At 42.9% G+C, this 20,374-nt stretch overlaps 1 protein-coding gene across 5 annotated transcripts in view; it reads left to right on the top strand.

The window, feature by feature from the left end:
- The first annotated feature begins 2,644 nt into the window (after nt 1-2,644).
- The window catches only part of TEC (tec protein tyrosine kinase), a 52,895-nt gene continuing 35,165 nt past the window's right edge, over nt 2,645-20,374 (top strand). For 2 of the 5 annotated variants that reach the window (XR_005932500.1, XR_005932501.1), the window contains exon 1: nt 2,645-2,770. The gene's annotated coding sequence lies outside the window, so the exon portion shown is untranslated. Of the gene's footprint in view, nt 2,771-2,953; nt 3,053-18,571; nt 18,591-20,374 lie in introns of those variants that run through there. The other 3 variants (XM_030025920.2, XM_041123844.1, XM_030025930.2) reach the window with 3 other exon arrangements.

Below are 20,374 nucleotides of genomic sequence, written 5' to 3'. Positions count from 1 at the left end.
CAAGCTCTTCTGGAAATAGAACCAAAGCCCTGAAATGTCCCTTCCTTTTTGCATTCCCCACATTTGCATAACATTTCTTCATGTGAAATTTTAGGGCAATAAAATAACTTCTGGTTCCAACTTGCTACTTTTTCTGCAAAGTGGATTGGTTTTTTAATCCTGAAGACAAAACATTCCGCTGAATGGAAAGCTCAGTCCCCTCCTGGCTGTAAAATTTATACAGATGTATAAAAGAAGCTTAATATTTGAAAAAGTACTTTTGCTCTTTAAATGCATTAGATCAGGACATACTAGTAGCCCTGTTGATGGGTGCTTTTAGACATCTATGAAGTACAGAAGGAAAACAAAACCCTCCTTGCAAAATGAAGTTACTTCCCCTAGTAATTCTGCAAACCCTGGCACTGTGCAAGGATTGGCATGTCTCTCAAATTGAAATCACACCACTTGCCCTGTTTAACAAGAGTGAAGGCATACAGGCCATGAGAAACCAAAACTGTGCAGCAGAAATCCAAATGCACGGTGCTGCCCTGCTCACCAACCCATGAGAAGCCACACAGAACAATGGGCAATGTTTTTTTCCCAAGGTTTTTGGAAAGCTTTCCCCAAGTTTTTCCCAAAGCTTTCCCAAAGCTTTTGAGAGCATTTGAGCCTTTCCTCAATGCACGTGCTCAGCGTGTATTTAAGAGGGAGTTTCCCAAAGACTGCTAAGCACATCCTCATCCTTCACCACCCAGCCTTTGCAGAGCTCTTTTCCTTGCTCTCACAGCTGCCATCCAGCCCAGAGCAGTTATAATTCAAGGCAAGCACAGCTAGTCAGAGCCCAGCCTTCAGGCAGTGACTAACCCTCTTCAGTCCCTCGGAGGCATATCCCTGTGCTCAGGGGGATACGTAGTTGCTTTGATCCCACTGTCCTGCTGATGATTTTATCTGCCATGGCAGTAGAAGAAGGGGGCGGGAAAGAGAGAGCATTTTTAGGACTGAGAACTGGCAAGCTTCGTAAAGCTTCCAAAAAACTTTGTGGTCCATGCTTCCACCACAAATGCTCCGTTGGTTGACTGACCAACATCAAAGTGGTTAACTCCTGGTCAGTAGCTGTAAGAAGGACACCTTCAGCATGGCACTAGCCACTTGCTTTGGACCATGGAGGTGTGGTCTGCTGTCCCTTTGCTGCTGCTGCAGCTCTGGGGTGAAATCCAAGGAGTAATGTAGTTGCTGCTGGTCAAGTCACATCGTAGCATAACCACTCTTTGCTACATGACACTTCTTTCCAGAGCTCAGAAATGGTACCTTATGAGGTAAAGCTATTCCAAGTCCCTCCTTAAGCAACTGTTCAGCCACAGCAGCAGCAGACAGGGTAGGGAAAGCTGCAGCTGCTGTTGCTTGAAAAATGAAGCAAAAGTTGCCTGCTTTGCAAAACTGACCACATCAGTGACAGTGGGTGAGGAGGTCTGCATGGGCACCTGTGTGCGTGCTGTTACAAACATGTGGGGACGGAGTGGAGGGAGCGTGGTGAGAGCAGGCTGGTGGGACGGGTCACCATGAAGTGGCTGCACAGAGACTGTCCACGTGTTTGTACCAGAGACGCCCCATGCACTAGGGGTGCAGCCCTGTGACTCCCTGGGCTCAGCAGGAGTGTAATGGGCACAGGAGATGCGGCCACAGTGCCAAAAGCGTAATTTGGAGGAAATCCCCCAAGTGAAAACAAAGACTCTAAGTCATTTCCTCCAAGCTGAACAGAAGGACATCTGTGTTGATCCAGCTATTACGCACTAGTCACAACAAAACAATTTGCTTGTAAGCACCATAGACCCTGCTTGCTTTCCTCTAGACTGACGCTTAGAAACACGAGAGATGTACTTCAACGGAACTTTACTAGCTCTTTTTCTCTCACTGAGGTTTTGCAGACTGACAGTTTTGATAGCTAAGGTTGGGCTAAAAGAAGGAGGTAAAGAAGAGAGCCTGTGTGACATCTCACTATAGACCCTGAAGTCTGAAGTTCAACACGGACTCCTGATGGGCGCAAAAAGCCACTTTCAGCTATTCTGGCTGTAGACGAGTGTGAGTGCCCGAGCTTCGGGGCGGCTGGACGTGACCGTTACACGTGGTTAAGTACGAAGGAAGGCATTGTAACCCCAGGGGCCGCCTGGGCATGAGCAGACCCGTGATGGGCACTACACGGGAGCAGCCTCAGGGTGCGCAGCCTGCTCAGGATGGAGGAGCACTGTGCCCACCGCTTCCCCGCAGCCCTGTGAGCGCTTGCCCTTCACCGCGTTTCGGAACAACAAACACCTGCACCAAAGCACGGGTTACACACATTTTAAAGCCAGCTGGTGCCAAGCGCATGGGCGCACCTAGATTTTGGGGGAGAGCTCTCACCCTTCTCCGAGTGGTACAATTTGCCTTTTTCTTTTACTTCACCGGCGCGGGCGGCTCCTGCCGGGTCTGTCTGATGTGGGCCACCTTCTTCACTTCAGCTTCTCGCCATCCCGCACCTTCCCCGAGCGCAGAGGGCGCCCGGGACAGCGCTGCTCCCCCCCCTCCCCACCCGGCGGCGGGGCGGGGAGCGGGCTCCGGCGCAGGGGCCGCCCCCGCCGCTTCCTCCGCCGCTGCCCCGCGAGGAGCCGCGCTCGGCGGGGCGGCGGGAGGAGGAGGAGACGCCGCCGCCGCCGCCTTCCCGGGCCGGAGCGGGGCAGTCCGGTGCCTTCCTCCCTCCCTCCGCCTCCCTCGGCGCCGGGGCTCCTTCCGCGGCGGCGGCGGCCGGGACAGCCAGGTAAGGCAGAGCCGGGGCCGGCGAGCAACGGGGCCGTCCCCGCAAAGAGACCCGGGGCGGGGGGAGTTGATTTCACCGCGCTGCCAGCGGGGGCTGCCCCGAGCGCAGGTCACCGAGTCGGCGCCCCGCAGCGGCGGCGGTCCGGGGCGGCCGGGGGCCCATCGGCGGGCGGTGTGCCGTGGAAGCCTGTCCCGGGAGGGCTGGTGGCGGCTGAGGGAGCGCACCCGGCAGCAGCCGCTGGTGGCGGCTTCGAATGTGAGCGACGACGCAGCAGGAGTAGAGGTATGCCTTCCTCGACGTCGGAGTGGGAGGCTATCAGCGGGAGCTGTGGCAAAAGCTGCAGGTTTAAACCTTCGCTTAAAATTGCTAGAATGCGTGTAATATAAAGGGTTGTTGCCCAGGCTGCCAAATGCATTTTAAGGCTGACAGATACTGAGTATTTCCTTGTTTATGTAACTTTCTTCTCCGAGTCTTTCCTTGCATCTGTGTAACCGCTGTGCTTTACTAAGACTGTAAAGCAGTCCACTCTGTCTCAAGGCACAATTAGCCTTGCGTGTGAGTTCAGTCATCACAGTAATTCCCCCTGCTTTCTGTCCCACAGCACGGTTATCCTTTCTTGGCAGTGAACGCTCTTATGTAGCCTTGCGCTGGGATACAGCGTACCTGCAGCTCATGCAGTAGGTGACTAGATTTGCATGGTGCTTTTCCACAGGCTTCCTTTCTGTGTCCCTATACGTCGGAACCGAGAATTATTTGAACTGTAAACTGAGCTTTTAGTGTAGACGTGGCCATGAGTTCTCTGCTTGGAATGACAGATGTCTACCTTACCGTGACAAATGCTAATCTGAAATACTTAATATTGTTTTATGAGTCAAATATGTGAGACTGTACCTTTTATAGATGGAAAAACTGACCGTACCAGAAACACAGATAAAAAGGTGTCTTGTGAATACGTGCTTCTGGAGCATTTGTTTTCATTTTAGAGTAAATGTTGCCTATGCTTTATCTGACTGTCTCACATTTGATATAGTGTGGCTGCAGGGTGAAGCATCGCTGTTTAATTTCTCAGAACTCTCCATTGACTGGAAGATGGGTTGTTACTTATGGCTGCTATATAAATGTTTAGGGTATTTTGGGCCATCAGAAAGCAGCACCCACACAAACAGGCTCCCAGTTACACTTGAGGGAGTACCCAGAGTGATTTTGCACATGCTCCTCTTTCCTTTCGGCGCACCAGCTGTGCTGTTCGGATCACACCATGTGTGCAGAAGAGGCCTTTTAGGTGTCCTGGTCTTGTTTCACAGGCACTGCTCTTATAGGTGGGGAGGTAGCTCCCAGGCAGGGTGCTACTCATATAGCCTTTTGATAGTTACGGTTTGTAAGGGGACTACGGCAGGAAAGAGCCCATTTGCTGTCAGACTCTCTCCTCTGATAGTCTTCATATTTCTCTAGGTGTTATTTTACATGTTTTATTTATTGAGAAATTACATCTTATGGTGAAATAATCACATTTGTCTCTGCATTTAGTCCGCAGGGAAAGGGTGCTTTGCATGTTCTGCTGAACTTCTAAATGAATATTATGAGTGTTTTGAACCAAATGGTTTCTGTTGTGAGCTTGCCTGCTGAAACCACTGAAAACAGAGCAATGTAGTTATATCTGGCACCTGGTTACTCCCTCTTTCTTTTTTAATGAGATAATCTCACAGGTGTGAAAATCAAAAACAAAGATTTGCAGTTCACATACTTAAAACATACTGCCAGTTAGTCCTTACTTGTGAAGTAACTCTAGTTCTCAGCTGGCAGACCTGACTTTATTAGCCCTTCAAAATTTATAGGAGTACCACCCTTTTTTCTTTTTTTTAATGTTAATGTAGAATTTTAAAAATCTTTTAAATCTTTAAAAACTATTGATTGTAAGGCAGCTAGATTTATGTCCTAAGTTACGTTACATTTTAATTCTTAGCTGCGGGCTCCGTATTGTGGATTTGGCATTGCAATGTATCCAGTAACCTGGCTGACTGCCTACAGTGGCTAAAAAGGGAGAAAAATAAAGTAGACCTGATAAAACAATATCAGCTCCATATTTTTTCATCTTGCCCTGAAACAACATTGTATTCAGAAATGCCGTGATGGTGTGGTATCCTGTAATTAAAGTTAAAATAACTGGGAAGTGGTTACTTTCACAGAATTGCTTGGAAGTATCAAGAAAAGTCTTCCCCTCCACCAAACGTAGGTGCAACCTGTTGTAGATTTAATTCTGTGTTGTGTTAGCTTATAAACTGGATACACAAGATAAGGTGCAGAATGGTGTAAGTTTCACATAAATATTTATATCTCAAATATGCAAAACATTTTCTGTTTCTTAGATAATGGAAGTCTGTGCTTCCTGCTGTCAGTGCAAAGATCATGGAAAAAGCGTCTTTAGCCCCTGTTAACCATTGACCTCTAAGATGTTTTTCTACTTTTTCTTGTTTTGACTTTTTTCAGTAACCTATTACCTTTTCACTGCTGAACTTGGAACTGTGCTTTAAAAAAAAGGCAAGTTTGTGTATGCCAAAGAATCAGTTGTAGCAGTCCACGATGGCTTTCCTGCAGAAATAGGATAAGAAAATACCAGTATAAAAATCAAAAGATATGGAAAGCAGTACTCAGACAGACTGGAGTAAAGGCTGGCATGGAGAAGAAGGCCTGGGGTGGTGGGGTTTTTATATTTCAAAGAACATACATGCTTCTGAAGGACATCTATGATATGTTTTTGGATTTGTGCTACAGATATTTTTATTGTTATGTAGATGCATCTATTTGTACAGAATTACCAATACCTTGGCTAAAAAGTGACAACAATGGCCAGTCAGTTGTTGCACCATGGAAGTTAGAGTGATAATGTTCATTAAATAACCTGCTAATGCCCATAGCTTCCTCTGGTACGCAAAACACAAGGGAAGGACTCTTGTTACAGTGATTGCAGTCTGACAGACCTCCTTCTCACTGCAAAGAGATTGGCCCAATTTACCCTAATTCTCCTGGCCAGGGCGTCATGCTAGCACTAGGCATTAGGTGTATTACTGATCTAATGGGGCACAACTCTCCAGAAACCAGTGAAATCGCACCTGCGTTTTAACAAATGGTCAATCAGGTCTCAAGAAATGTATTTTTGTTAACGGAGGGTATTACTTTTAAAGGCAAATCCCCAGTTTGCTGGCCCTCGGGCAGAGGAGCATTCTGCTCTCCTGCTTCGGGTCTGGTTTTCTAAGTGTATTTTCTAAAGGAAGAAGCATTAGGAAAGAAAGCAGTGTGTAGGTGAGGGAAGCTCATGTTTGGGTGAACAGGTATGCCCTTTTTCTGTCATGGCAGAAGAGGAACTGGGGAGCAGAGGCTTGTGATTGACCACTGCCCTGTGGCCATTACAGCTCTGGCAGTTCTCAGTTATTCCCTGCCCCCAGCTCAGCCACATGGGCCATGATTCAGAGTCAGGGAAAATACCATGTGAGATAAAAACTTGAAAAACAGATAGACTTCTTTTTACGTGTGGGGAGATGAGTCTCATCGTAGGAGATGCTTTGCAGGGGAGGATCGGGTTTTTACAATTTCCTAGGCGTGGAGGTGGGATGGGGTAAGGGGAGGTCTGTTCCTTGCAAGCGCTGTGAAGTGGCTGCTGTGTTCAAATGGGATCATGAAATCTCTGGAAAAGTAGCAGAAGCCTCCTGGGAGTAGGTCTGTCCATCACGGGCAGGGTTTACCTTTCTTAGGAAGAATGGCATCACCTAGGAGAAGTCTTTGGTTTTGACAATACCCAAACATTTAGGAAGCAAATGGCATTACTGAAAAGATGCATCTTGGTTGGATGGCTGTCCTGTATTCTGGGTGGTTCAGTAAAGCTCATGCCTAGCTTGGTGTGGTCAAACCTTGGTACTGTGGGCAGGAGAGGTGGTGGTTTTCGGGAGCCTGCCGCAGAGACGGGTTGCTCTGGGAGAGCCCAAGTCTGGCTGACAGCTGATGTACAAGAGCTGTTCCCCATCTGCTGAGGGCAGCCGTGGGACTCAGCTCTTGGTGACAGGAGGGAGAAGCGTGGCCACATTTGCAGTCACAGCCCCTCTTCCAAAGCAAAGCAGCAGGCTGCCAACGGGGCCGTCCCTTTTCAGCTCTTAAGGTAAAAATCCTATGTGACATTAAACAAATGCAGGAAAAAAGGGGGAAAAAAAAAAAGATTGCAGTGTGGTGAGGTATGTGGGACCTGGGTGAACGCTTTCTTGGCACTCCTGCTTTTCCCCATTCATGTTTCTCTTATCGTAACAGAGGTATGAATGGGTACCACTTTGCCGCACGTAGGGTATAACTTCGTGTATGCTCAAGTAGGTCACAGCTGAGTTTCCTGTCAGGAGGGTTTTGTTCAGTCCTGTGCCTATTACGAGCTGCAACCTGATTAAACCATAAGAACGCTTTAGATCTTAGGCCTTGTTTCCATTTGAATGTGGGGCAGAAAAAAATGGCTTTGGGTGCTCCAGGAAGCGGGCACTGGGACTCTGTCCTGCTGGGGAGTGCACTGTCCCCTGTCACGTTAGACTGGGACCAACTGCTGACCATTTATGCTTATTAAACAAAAAAACACTTTTTTTTTTTCTCTCTCCATAGAGTAGCAACATAACTCGCCACCAGATCTGGATTGTAACTGCCCTTCAGTTTTAGCTGAACATAGTATCCATTTTCACTCTGTCCTAGGCAGCCCTCTGCAGAAATCTTCTTGTCGGGTTCCCTTTGCTAGCCTACAGGGTAGGTGAGATAACTACAATACATCAAATTCTTAATCTATTTAGGGTTGCTGCTTGTCCTGTGAATTACAGGATGTCCTATATCACAGGCTCAAGCTCCATATCCTGGCAGAAAGAATAATTGTCTGTGTGTGCTCCTCACCACCTTCCCAATTACAAGCGTCTCTTCCCAGCTGGAGTTGCAAACCATGGCCATTCCCAGTGCCATGGTGGGAGAAGAGAGGGGGCCTGTCCCACCTCGGGTTGTGAGACCCAATTTGAGGGATGTGTTCTTAACGTGTAAACTGAGTTGAGCTGAATGGACCACTTTTTCTGTCCCACAGGAGATCCTTTAAACTGGTGATATTAAATATACTTTGGGATCTTTTGGAAGTAAAATTGCTACCTAAACTGTATCCAGCGAAGATGCTTAAAAGAACTCTTTTTTTTTTTTTTTTAGCATGAAGAAATCTAGCACTCGGGTGTTAAGAGTGGCTGGTTCAAAACTGCCAGTACAACTTCAATTCAGCTCGCTTATGCGTAATGCATTGTAAGATATGTTTAGTTAGGTAGCCACATGTGATTTTCTTTTCCCATTAGGCCACTGCTTCATTCAGACGATGGCTGGTCTGGCTGTTTCAGTTTGCTTTGTCACAGTAGGCCATGAGGAACACCTTCTCAGCGCTGAAGGCTGGTGCCAGGCTTGCAGCTTAGGTGACCTCTCATTCATCCTCAGTGATGCTTGAATGGAGTGGGTTCAGTTGTTGGGAGGAGGCACATTTACAGCTCTGGTGTGTCAGATGAACTGTGAGGGTCTGTTTTATGGGAGGGGATTTTTGGAGAATGCCATGGTGAAAGGCTGTGTGGTGTGAGAGCAGTGAGAGATCGGCCGGAGGGCTGTGGTTCTGTGTCAGGGGCTGCAGGTGACTCCTCCGCCATCGCAGTGGCACACTCTTCCCACCAAGACACTCTCTCAAAGCATGAAGAGGATTACAGCTGTCTGATTAAACAATAAAGTCATGGGCAAGGGGCAAAATTCCCTCGGTTTTGTTTAGTTACTTTTCTGGATCTCTTGAACTGAAACTAACTCTGAAAGTCAGTGCGAAGCAGGCACTCCCTGTGAAAACCTGAGACCTAGCCATAAAAGACTATCTTATCTTACCTTTGCAGTGTCTTAACTTTATTCCTTGTAATTTTGACCTCAATGGGACTGGATTGTGGCAGCCCAGCTTCTGGTGATGCCCCTTCTGCAATATTCTTATGCCTCACCATAAGTAATCAGAGTGGAGTAAGATACTATCAAGCATTAATGACAGTATTGCATGATGTCTCAATGAGAGTTAAGCTGAATGCTGTTCCTTAAGATGATAAATGTCTTGTGACACCTGACAGGTGCTCTTATTCCCTGTTTAGCTCGCAACAGTTGAAACACCCCAACATCTGAGAACTGACATCAAGGGGAGCAGAGATAACAAGCTGCTTCGCTAGAGGTGCTTGCTGCCTTGCAGGAGTGAGACGAGAGGGAAAACACGAGACCACAGTACTGCCTCAGTTGTGTTTATTTTCAGATTCAGTGAGAAATTTTTTGCCCCCAAATTAATACTTCTATTTTGACATGAGTGAAACTAAAGTCCTTTGGTATTCCTTGTTGCTTGGGCTGCACTGTATGTGAAGAAGAAATTCTTCAGGGTCACAGCCTGGGTTTTCAGTCCTGTATGTGGGGACTTTATTAGTAAGCGGCTGAAATGCAAGTAAAAGTTTAACAATTTAACAGAACCCTGCAAATAATTTTAGGGTAGAAGTCTGTGGGATCTGCCTCAGTAACTTCAGGAAAATAGGTCTTGCTCTTCCAAATATCTGTCCAGAAAGTACTGAGCAGCGTGGATTCTACTTAGAGTGTCCATTTTCAAATTTTTAATCCCTATCGTAACATACATGTGGTTCAAGCACAGAGCAACACAGAAAGTGAAAGGCTTTGTTAGCTGAGTAAAGAAAATGAAAGCTGCTGTAAGTACAGTCCTTCAAGTAGCACGTCAGCTAGACATGCACAAAGCCCGAGAACATGAAATTTGGTCTGGTAGCATTACTTCTACGATGTTGAGTCCAATCAAGTGGTACTTCTCTCACTAAAGTCGTCTTGTCCCATCTCAGTGAAGTGAGGGTGTGGTATGATGGTGAGGGAATTTTGAGTTTCATTTATGTGAAATTTTCCTTGTAACCTATCCAACATAATGGGGTAAGAGAATCTGGAATCAGAAGATAAGAACGCTGACCTTGCCAGTGCCACTGCTTTTTATGTGTAGCCCTGAATTGCCAGATGCGGAAACAGTAGTGCGAGATCTCGGCCGAAATGTAAATGGTCATTCATTTTGGGTTCAATCTCTTGTGCTTGTTTCATAGCAGAGGGGACATATCCTGGTGAAAACGATGCAGGGGAAACTTGACAAACAGGAACTTGCAGTATTTCCTGTCCCCCAGTTGCTGCCTTGGGTTTTTCCTCATGCACAGAAGGCAGTTCTGACCTGTAACTTTAGATGTATCAGCGCTGTCTGTATGAGGGAGGTTTGGGGATAGTCTGTCACTCAGTAGGTGCAAAAAAGTAACAGTTATCAAGTGGCCTTATAACACTACCTCAAAATAGAGATTTTTGAGGGGAAATATACCCATTAGTCAATGTGGACACCAACGTGTGAGTTGTGGCCAGTAGTTCATCATCTGAGTCAGCTTCACAGCTTTGTCTTCAGCTGAAATTCCCCTCTTTATTATTGAAGTATTTCTTACTGTGTAGCTTCCACATAGTCTAGTGGATGCTTGTTTCTGTCTCTATTTAAAAGCAGTTATTACTATAAGTATGTATTTTTCTTATTAATGGTGCTATTAATTAATGTGTTTAAACATAGTGTAGTTTCTGGTATACCTGGGTTGAATTAAACAGTCATTATTATGGGGAAAAAAAGCACGTTATGTAAATTTTTAATATATATTGCTAGCATCTTACCACATAGCATATGGTTACCTGGGCTATGTCTTTTGCATGCCTAATTTTGTTAAAAGCATAATACTAGCATACAGATGTTGGAATTGCTCCTGGTGAGGATACAGGGCATGCAGGAGTCATGCTTAATCTCTTGCTCACAAACCTGTTTAACTCTTGCCTCAGATAACCTAACTAGTCAGTGAAACTTCAATACTGAACTTCAATATTACAGCTTGCTGCTAAGATGTTCTTCACAGACCATCTGAAAAGCAACTAAAAGGCTAACTAAAAAGAGGATATGATTTTTTTTTTAAGCTTATTCTCGTTTTAGAGAGAAAACGGTTGGTTTTTTGCCTACAATGGGGCTGTTAACAGCTATTCCTATGGAGTAGATATGAACTTGGCTCACATCTACTCTACACAAATGACCTAGAAGGGTGGATGCTTGATAAAAGATATAAAGAAGATTGTGATTTTAGCAGTATGGAGAGTAGACTGTGGTCTTCAACAACCCAGGAAAAAAATAACAGCACATCCCTGGAGCTGGTTCAGGGCCATCTCACCTGGTTCTGTTAAACTGGTGTTAATATGAAAGAAGAACAATACAGAAGCCATCACTTCTCTCTAACCTAGCGCTTATCCAGAGGTAGGTTTCTCTTCGGCAAGCCACACACCAAAGAGTCCCCCCAAATTCCCTGAAAGCCAACTACTTTTTTTTGCAAATTTTCCCTGACCTCAGGACTTCCTTGCAGCTCTTCCCAGCCATATTCTTATTTTATGATCACATGGTCCTTAGCTGTGAGGTAGCCAATTTATTACATATGGGTCTGGACTGGTTTTCCCACAAGCCATCCCTTTGTGCTGAGGCTCAAGGATGCATCTATAGCTGTCATTCTGTAGATACTAAAGCACTCAGCTGGCTTTTATGTTGCAGGTGTTACAAGTTTTTATCCATTTTGGGAAGTAGTGTAGTTTCTATATAGCTGTAAAGGGGGGGGGGGGGAAATAAACATAATATCTTGAGGAGCACTGCAGAAGTGATAAAAGGATTTATACCTGAATCCTGATGAGACTGTTCCTCCTGACCAAAGAAAATCTGATGATTGAAATGATAGAAGTAATCTTACAAGACAAACAGATAAGGAGCTACAGCCTGCTATCAATTTGGGAAATGGTGGTTCCCCTGAAGAAGTAAAAAGTTCCTTTACATTTCTTGTGAATAAGATACAAGTGCAAAAAGCAGGTGACAGGTGGCTAGGTAAATAGCTTTCTTTCCTAGCAATAAGCAGCAAATACATAGTTGATGTTTGCAGGGTGACTTAAAACCAAATGCTGTTTTGACTCAATCCAATAAACTCATCTCACTAATTGTACTGCTGGCTGGCACATTGCGAGGATGAATTGCTACCTTTTTGAGCACTGCCAGATTATTATAGCTGGTCCAGCAGGGCCCCGAAGGACTGAATAGTCTGAGCTTTTGTAACTAAAGGCTGGCTTTTGAAGATGGATTTCAAAACCTGTGTATCCCTGTCACTGGATTTCCAGGTATTGAGGAAATTACAGGTGCTTTGTGACCCACTGTGCTGCTTCTACATACGCAAGGCATATCGCATCATTTAAGGGTAGCCTGGGACAGAGAGTGGTTAAGGTGAAATCATAATTGATGCCTGCTTCTACTTCATGTGGGATGTACCTATAGACCACTTCTACATACCTCTTGTGAGACATGGAAAAAAATATTTTTAATTCATAAAGCCTTTATCAAACTTAAAACCAATCCAGTTCATGGCATTCTTTGAAAATTGTATGTCAACCCAGGAATGAGTGACTCAAGATGTTCATCCGTGGGCTCATCTGTGTTTTTTCCATGGAGTTCAGGTAAGAGAAGCTGCCAACAAGCCGGCTAGGATCACAAGCAGGTGCAGCAGAATCTGCACCTGAATGCATAATTCCAGAGTAGTGTTTAGTAGTGCAAGTGCAGGGTAGTGCTGGTACTGCTTTTCTGCCATCGGGAGCCAAGCCAGGATTTCTGTGGCTTCAGCTGTGCCATATAGATGTACCAGTGACACTTTGCCATGGCAGTCATTTGGTGCAGAGAACAGCCAGCCTCCTTAGGAGTATTTCAGGTTTGCTTATTGCTGGCAAAGTATGTTCAAGCCAGAAAAGCTTTCCTTCAGCCACTGATTGAGTTTTCTTGGTAGCTTTTAAGATGATGGCAGGTCATGATCTAGAAGGCTGGGTGTTGCTTTTATGTGTTGAAATATTATTGCAGGAGATTGGTTCTAGCTCCAGAATGAATGGGCTTGGGACCCGAGGAGAGGTGGTGCTAGATGGTTAATGGGTGGCTTATTTCTACCATTCTCCACTTTTAAGTGGTATGTCAGCCCAATGGTACAAAACAAGACTGTGATCATGTCCACGTTAGTGCAAAGTTAGGTTCATTGCATTGCTATCAGTTACTTGGCATGTATGCTGGCAGAGCAGAAAGAGTTAACTTTAGTAGTTGGAGAACAAGTAGTTGTTTAGGGAAAAAAGTTCATCTTGCAGCATTTGGAAAGAGAAGTAACTGAGGAAGTATTAGTCATTCCCTGTGCATAAAGCAAGTCATAATTTGTATGTATTACAGTATTTTAGTTAGACCATGTCAAAAGAGTGTCTTGAATACTGAAATAAATTGAGCTTATTTTTGGTGTAATACATCACATGCTCACCTGAGATTGTATAACATTTGGAAAAACAAACTCAAATTGTGGAGAAAGTGAATTAAACTGACTCCTTTACTGCAATTAAAAAGAATAGCAGCCTCAGGCACTGTTGACCTTTTTTTTTTTTCTTTCTTTTTCTTCTCTTCTCTTCCCCATAGATTTGATTTGCTTTTCTCAGTTTTGCAGTTCTGTGCACAATAGCAATTGACCTCCTACTTAATGGTGAGCTTTAGGATTCCTGAACAGAATTAGGTTCAACCTCTGATTTACAGAACATTTATTTTTCCAGCCCTCAATCTCTGGCTTCCTGGAGAAGTAGGAGAAGCTTTTGCACAAGCATCGCCCATTTCCTTTGCCAATCTCATCTTTGCCTGTTTCTTTAGTAAGTGGGTGTTACTGCTTCTCTTCCCTTCTTATCGGCAGGGGATTTTTAGGAAAAAGGCTGAGGCAGAAGCTCTGCTTTACTGAATGTCCACCCGGTGCTGCAGGGCCAGCAGGGGACTGGTGGACTAGCCTTGCTCTATGCAGAAGTGAAGTAAATAGACTCCGCTTTCTCTGAGCTTCAGCTCCTCCAAACCAACGCCATGCTGGTTTGGAGGTAGGTCTTCCATTTTCTTCTCTAACCTTACTTTGAAAATACTTGCCAGAACAAAGAGGATGGTCTCCTTTCAAAGGTACATACACATGTAAGAAGGACCAGTATACCACATATCTCCTCCCAGTTCAGACCCTTTCTGTTCATGCTTTATCTTTTACCTCTTCTCTGTCAGCTAAGGGCCAGTTATATTTGTTCAAGTAAACCAAACTAATATTCTTCACCAGACATTTATGCTGTGCAAGTGAAGAAGTAAATCTCTTTATGCTCTGCCTCATCTGGCCAGCTGCAGTCAAACTCCCTGCAGCATCCTGAAGTCCTGGTGATTGCACCACAGTGGGTAAGAGCTGCTGTATGTCAGCAGAAAATTAAGTTTACCATTTTCCATGCTCTGTACACGGTATTCAGAAATAAAAATAAACCTGACCAACAAAGTTCGGACCTGGGAAAATCTGCTCTCTCCCTTCTAAGGGTTAATATCAAATACCAGTGCATAAAAATAATAGTCAGGCTTGGATTTGGTCCTTGTCTGAACAGCGTAGGTTAGGCATCATGACAATGGCAACAACTGCCATACCAGGCAGTGTATATAGTTAGAGAGAGCATCCTCAGTTATCTGTTTATGTTCATCACTGTGATAACACTGCTTCCCTCTTCCAAAAATCAGAAATCTACCCTCAAAAAGAAGTCTTTAAAAAGAAAGTGAAATTGCTTTTTTTAATTGCCTTCTCTAATTTTAATCTTCCTTTGCTTGAATCGAATGTGTGATAATCAAAATATAGCTAATTTTCTCACATATGATTTTGCTGGCTGTATATGATTTTGCTGGCTGTTGCAGGAGGTTTTGTCAGGAGGCCCAGCTGGGGATAAGTTTATTGTGCTGTAAAAGTTTGGTCTGCCTGTGTGCTAAGGCACACAAAATATGCAAAGCTCTTGCCTGGAAGCTGTGTGAATGCAGTAAACGCTGCTCACAGGCAGGATATTTTTGTTTGTCAGGCTGCATATGGCTTCTGGTGAGCCCAAAACCACAGGTTCTCAGTAGAAGAGGTCAGTCTGCCTGCAGAAGATTTGAGATGGGATTTCTTCTGTGGGAAGCACTGTTCAATTGTGGTAGGCCACTTTGAAAGCTTTTCATAGTTTACAGCAAAAAATAAGATGGTAACTTTGGATGCTGGAGTGGAATTTAACAATAGTAGCTAGTGCTAATAGCATTTTAATGGAAATAATAGCAACCATTAACTGCTGTGTGCGGGTTGAGCAGAGGGTGATGCAAAGCCACGTTATGTATGTGGTTACAGAACTATCTAATGTTCTCAAATCTAAAAAATCTAGATTGGCAGAGTATTTGAGGTTCTCTTACTGTTAAAGGTTTTCTGTGTATGGTTTTGCAGACATTTTTAATTACCTTCCCTATGAATATGATGAATTACGACTACCCTCTATATGTGTCTATACACACAGACCTTTTCCCCCCAACAATATAAACCGTCAGCTTATGTCGTATTATTACTCTGTGTGAGAAAAAGGGGGTGGATGAAGGTAGGGGTTAAACTTTAACCTATATAGATGATGGTGAAGAGCAACAAAGATTATTCACAAGCATTGAAAGAGTGGCAAAAACACAGGCTTGGAGATGTTACAGCCGTACCAATGTCACTTTGCAGGCAATAAATACAGTAGGGGAGCAAGTCCATGTTCAGAAAGATTTGAAACTCTTGGGCAGTGGGTTTTGCTTCTCTTTAGAAAGTCATCTTCATTTCTGTACTAGTCTTCGATGAAATCGCAAGATGAACTCCTAATACTTTTGACTAACAAAATAAACATGGGAAGTTGGGGATAGCATACAATGCAAGAGCTGAATACCTGCTCTATAGCCAGTACTGTTTCTTGAGGCAGTGACACATTCAAAAGCTTTTTGACTTTAGAAAGGACAGGTGGCTGAGCATGCAGAAGGTCAGTAGGCTGAGAAAACTTTTGGATTTTTCTACTTTAACTGAAGTTTCAAAGTCTTTTTTTGTGCCTTGCTTTCCTGTGTCCCAAACTAAGTTTCAGCTTTATTTTTGTTCAGCAAAGAACATTACAAATGGTTTTTGATCTGAATAAACTGAAGGGAAGATAGTCAGTGCAAGTTTATAGGTATTGCAGAGCTTTTATGTGGAAGAAATAAGAAAAGCTACCAATACTCATCTCTAGAGGAATGAATAAAAATACAAGAAGTTGTTGAGGATGGTGAAAATTGATCAGTCCATCCTTTGTATGGGATCCCATAGTGTTGCTAACTCAAAGTTAGCAGTAAATAATTTAAATTAAAAAATACCCATATCAACATATTTTTCTACATCATGGATGGTAATAATGTAATTTTTGCTTCACAAAGCAGAGGTTCCTTTCCTAAATAATTTATTTGTGAGGGAATTGAAGAAGGTGCACTATAAAGCTGTGGAAGGATAACTTAGACATTGGAGTGTACTGCTTACAGGAGGTCACAATAAAGCACAATAGCTGAGTTTACAAATTATTTGGAGACATGTACATGTCATTCTCCTAAATCTGAACTCATCATTGTAAGGGGAGAGAAACCCATTTGCTGCTCTTACCATTTTTCCCAAGCTGTTCTGTGCACTTTGGCTTTACTTCTCCTTTGTTGTGGTTGATAAGTTGATGGTCCAGTTTGGTGTGATGAACCACCTCGATGCCAGCTGACCTTATCTAAGAGGGACAGTCACTTTTTCAGCATTGTTTTCTTCACTTACCCTAGCTACCCAAGTTATAATGCTAAAAGGAAACAAATGCTTGTATTTTGTAAGATGTAGTGAGCCTGTTTCCAAAGAATTTTGGAAAACCTGTGCTGGTTGCAATGAAATACTTCTCCTGCATGTGTACGTGAGTAGCTTTCAGTTGAACAAAGGATATTTTGCAACAGCACATGGCTATCTCAGAATCTCCAGTCAAAGAGTTGTCACTGAGTTACCCCTTAGTCTGTTTACTTTTAAACCTAAACTTAGTGCAGGCAAATATGAATTTTCTTTTCACAGGGTCTGAATATATATAAAATTAGCCAGTTATTCTTTGGCTGATTTTCAGAGACCAGGGTTTTGCAAACCTTTGGGTATAATTTTGAAATCTATTTGAAAGTAGGCCCCAAAGATTGCATTTCTCTCAGTTATAAAAAAAAAAAAAAAATAGGTTGCATATGATAGAAGTGGTTTCTGAGAGTCTGCTCAGAGAAAAAAAAAGAGAGGAGAAAAAAAGCAAATCCCAGTATTTTTTACTTCTCCTTTTTCTGGCATATGATACATTTCAGATATCATTACAGTATTTTCCCCCTCAATTCCAATTTTAAAATTATGACAGGTTATGCTAAAGTACATTTTTCTGTATTTGTATTTCTGTGAAATTTACCATTTGAACAGGGGGTTAATAACATTTGTCTTTTATTCAGTTGTCTTTTATTTTTTAGGGTTTGAATCTGCAACCTTAAGATGTAGGGCAAAAAGACTTTTCTACCATATGAAGCACAAGAGCAGATTTTGCAATCCTTGCTTACACTGAGTAGTAATTATTCAAATAAGCAAGCCTGTGCTGGATGTAAGTAACTATTCACATGTAACTTGGTTTGTAGTTTCATGATAAAGCAACATCAGCTTCAGCAGAAAAAACAGGGTAAGGAGTTCTCCTTTTCTTCTTCCTTCTGCACTGTTTCTGCTCTCTACCCAGAACTGCAGCATGCTGCCTGTTCACTTACCCCACTGCAGCCATTTGCAGGGGCACATTATGAACTTGATCAGTAAATTGAATTAATTTAAAAAAAAAAAAATAAGAAAAAAACATATTCTGGAAGGGTTACAGATTTGAGTCAGAATTACAAGCTACTACCTGTGTACTTATAATTTACTTTTTTTTTTAATTGAATTATTTAATATTACATTATTTTAATTAATGTACTGCATTAGGTGATATGTTTTCAATGTTAAATACACAGACCTGGAATTGCTACCAGTTTGGATTGATAAACCCAAAATCTGAAAAAGAGCAGTTGTGCAGGATTCACAAAACCCAAGTCAGAAAGCTGAGGATGCCAGTTTCTTAGAGGGATTCTCCGTCTTGAATGGCAACCCATCAGCTTAGCATTAAGACTTTGCACTGAAGAACCCAAATTCCTGGGTAAATGTTACCATCAATAAGGAGGGGTTGAAACTCAGAAACCAGAGTTCCAGCTTGGTTTTATTTTTGTGTTCAGCCCCACACAAATGTTTTCTGTTGGTATTTGTTTTATGACTGCTGTGATAAGTGAGTTTTTCAGAATGCCTTTTTTTTTGTGAACCGCTCCATGACTATGTGTGACAAAAAAGCTTTGTGCCATAAAAAGTGACAGTTACTTAGTGCGTTAGGATCAGAGAAGCCCTGGTCAGATTGGGATACACTTTCTCTTTTCTACTCACTAGAACTTCCACTGGTACTTTCATACATTTATTCAACTGTTTGAAGGTTACATATGCTTACCGACCGGTTTATGGTGACTAATTGTTTCAATAAACAAACACAATCCGTGAGCTGGGAGTGGGAACCAGGAGATATGTGTGTAGTGTTGCAACTGCTGGGGTTACCTCATCACTTAGTGCCTCCGTTTTCCCCAGTGAAATCCGGGAAAGGTGGCGTGTGTAAGAAGCTCTGTCTACAAGTAAAAACTTACTTTGTACATCTTGACCAATATTGATGTAGCAGATTTATCTTAACAGTTGTTCTCATTTGTTTTGAGGAGAGGAAGGTGTGTGGTGACTTCATGGACATACAGGTGAATATTTATATAATGTGACGATGGATAGTGCAAGTTGATGCATACTTTTTGATACTTAACGTTCAGAATGTTTTCCTGCCCTAAAAAAAGCTGAGGATCTGTAACTCTTTCTGATTTCAGTCATAATTCTGAGTACTTGGCGTCTCTGCAAATTAGATCATATTTGTTATCGTGTAACTAAGGTTGGCAGGGAACAGGGCAAGTCCTTGGCAGGAGTGATGCTGTGAGAAGTTTAGATGGGTGGCAGCATGAAACTCCCATAGCTGTTTGTAACGAGATAACAATGCATCATGAAAACAGCTTCGTGTCCTGAGGGATGGTCTGGGAACAATGGAATATTTGGGGGGAAAAGTGCAGAACATTTCTAAAACTGTACTGAAGAAAAAGTAGGGATGTATAGGTTTGATAAGAGGCAAGGGTGGTTGTTACAGGTGCTTCTCGATGGAGTATTGCAATTTTGGAAAGGAACTTTCAGAATAATAGGTGAGGGTTCAGTTGTCCCGAGCCTTACTTATGGAAACAGAAATGTGGCTAGAGCCATTGCCTTGGAAAAACCCCTGAACAAAACAGGTTTCTGTGACCAAATGCAGATTCAAAAGCTGATCTTCTGACCTGGGAAACTGGTTCTAATCTGCAGAGATCTCCATAGCAGGGATAGTTCAGTGTAGCAACCAGGTGCAGACATTGACCAATTACAGTATTGATGAGTTTATTTTTTAATGCCGATTTTGTCAAAAGGATTTTTGTTTTGTTTGCTGTATAATGTTAATGTGACCAAAGGGGGCTGGTAGGGAAATGAAATATTTTAGCATTATCAGTATTGAGATTTGAAATCATAGTTAATTTTGAATCCTTCTTGTGCTCTCTAGTGTAGCACTTTGGGGATCTCTGAGAACACAATTTCTAAGATGGATAATAATGATGTTTTTCTTAAGTGCCTACAAATTTGTGCTATGGAGAACAGAAGGATTGTTTTGAGTGGGAGAGCCTGTGATGGGAACCCTTATAGTTTCGTGGATATTAAGGTGGTCTGAAAGTTAATAGTGACTTCTAATTCTTTGAACAATGTTTGTATCTTCAGTTCATGGTAGTATCCTTCCTTCTGCAATTACCTTTAAGATTGCTAATTTATTTTTAGAAGGGCAATAAACCAGAATTGGGCAGCTTTAGTAATTAAGGAATTCACTCAAGACAATTACTAACTGTCTTCTTCCCAGGAACACAATGTGACAGATGACCAACAAAACGTATGCGTGTACATGCATCAGAGGAAGAGGAAAAAGAGAAAGAGATTATTCATAATAATCACCATTTCCAATCCTAATATAGTCTTTTTCTTATGCATCCTAACCTGGTCTTATTTCGTAGTTCCATGTACACCACAGACTAATTTTTTTAGCATATGCAGATATACACCTTGAAAAGAAAAGGATATTTTAAAGCAGTAAACAGTTACATCCAGCTGTGTGAATATGACAGGAGCGTGGGATATGAGAGCTTAGTTGGCCAAAACAGGGAGTGAAACGCAGTATCAGGACTAGACTGGAAGGCAAAGGGTGTCATTTCATGTACTGTTACAACAAATAATGACATGTTTAGGCACAAAGCAAAAGGAGAGGCACTGAAGTGAATTTGTTTACATTTATTTTTATTTAAACTTCACTTTTGTAAGGTAACGTTGTGAGGAGGCCTGTGGCTTTTCAAGCTCCTCTGCGCAATGCTGTGAAATGCACTATTTTGAAGTTATGTTGCCCGCAGAGAAAACGGTACATACGTTTCCC

Source organism: Aquila chrysaetos, chromosome 1, assembly GCF_900496995.4.
Source record: "Aquila chrysaetos chrysaetos chromosome 1, bAquChr1.4, whole genome shotgun sequence".
NCBI lineage: Eukaryota > Metazoa > Chordata > Aves > Accipitriformes > Accipitridae > Aquila > Aquila chrysaetos.
Note: the sequence above shows the minus strand (reverse complement) of the source record. Positions and strands in the feature narration are given on the sequence as shown.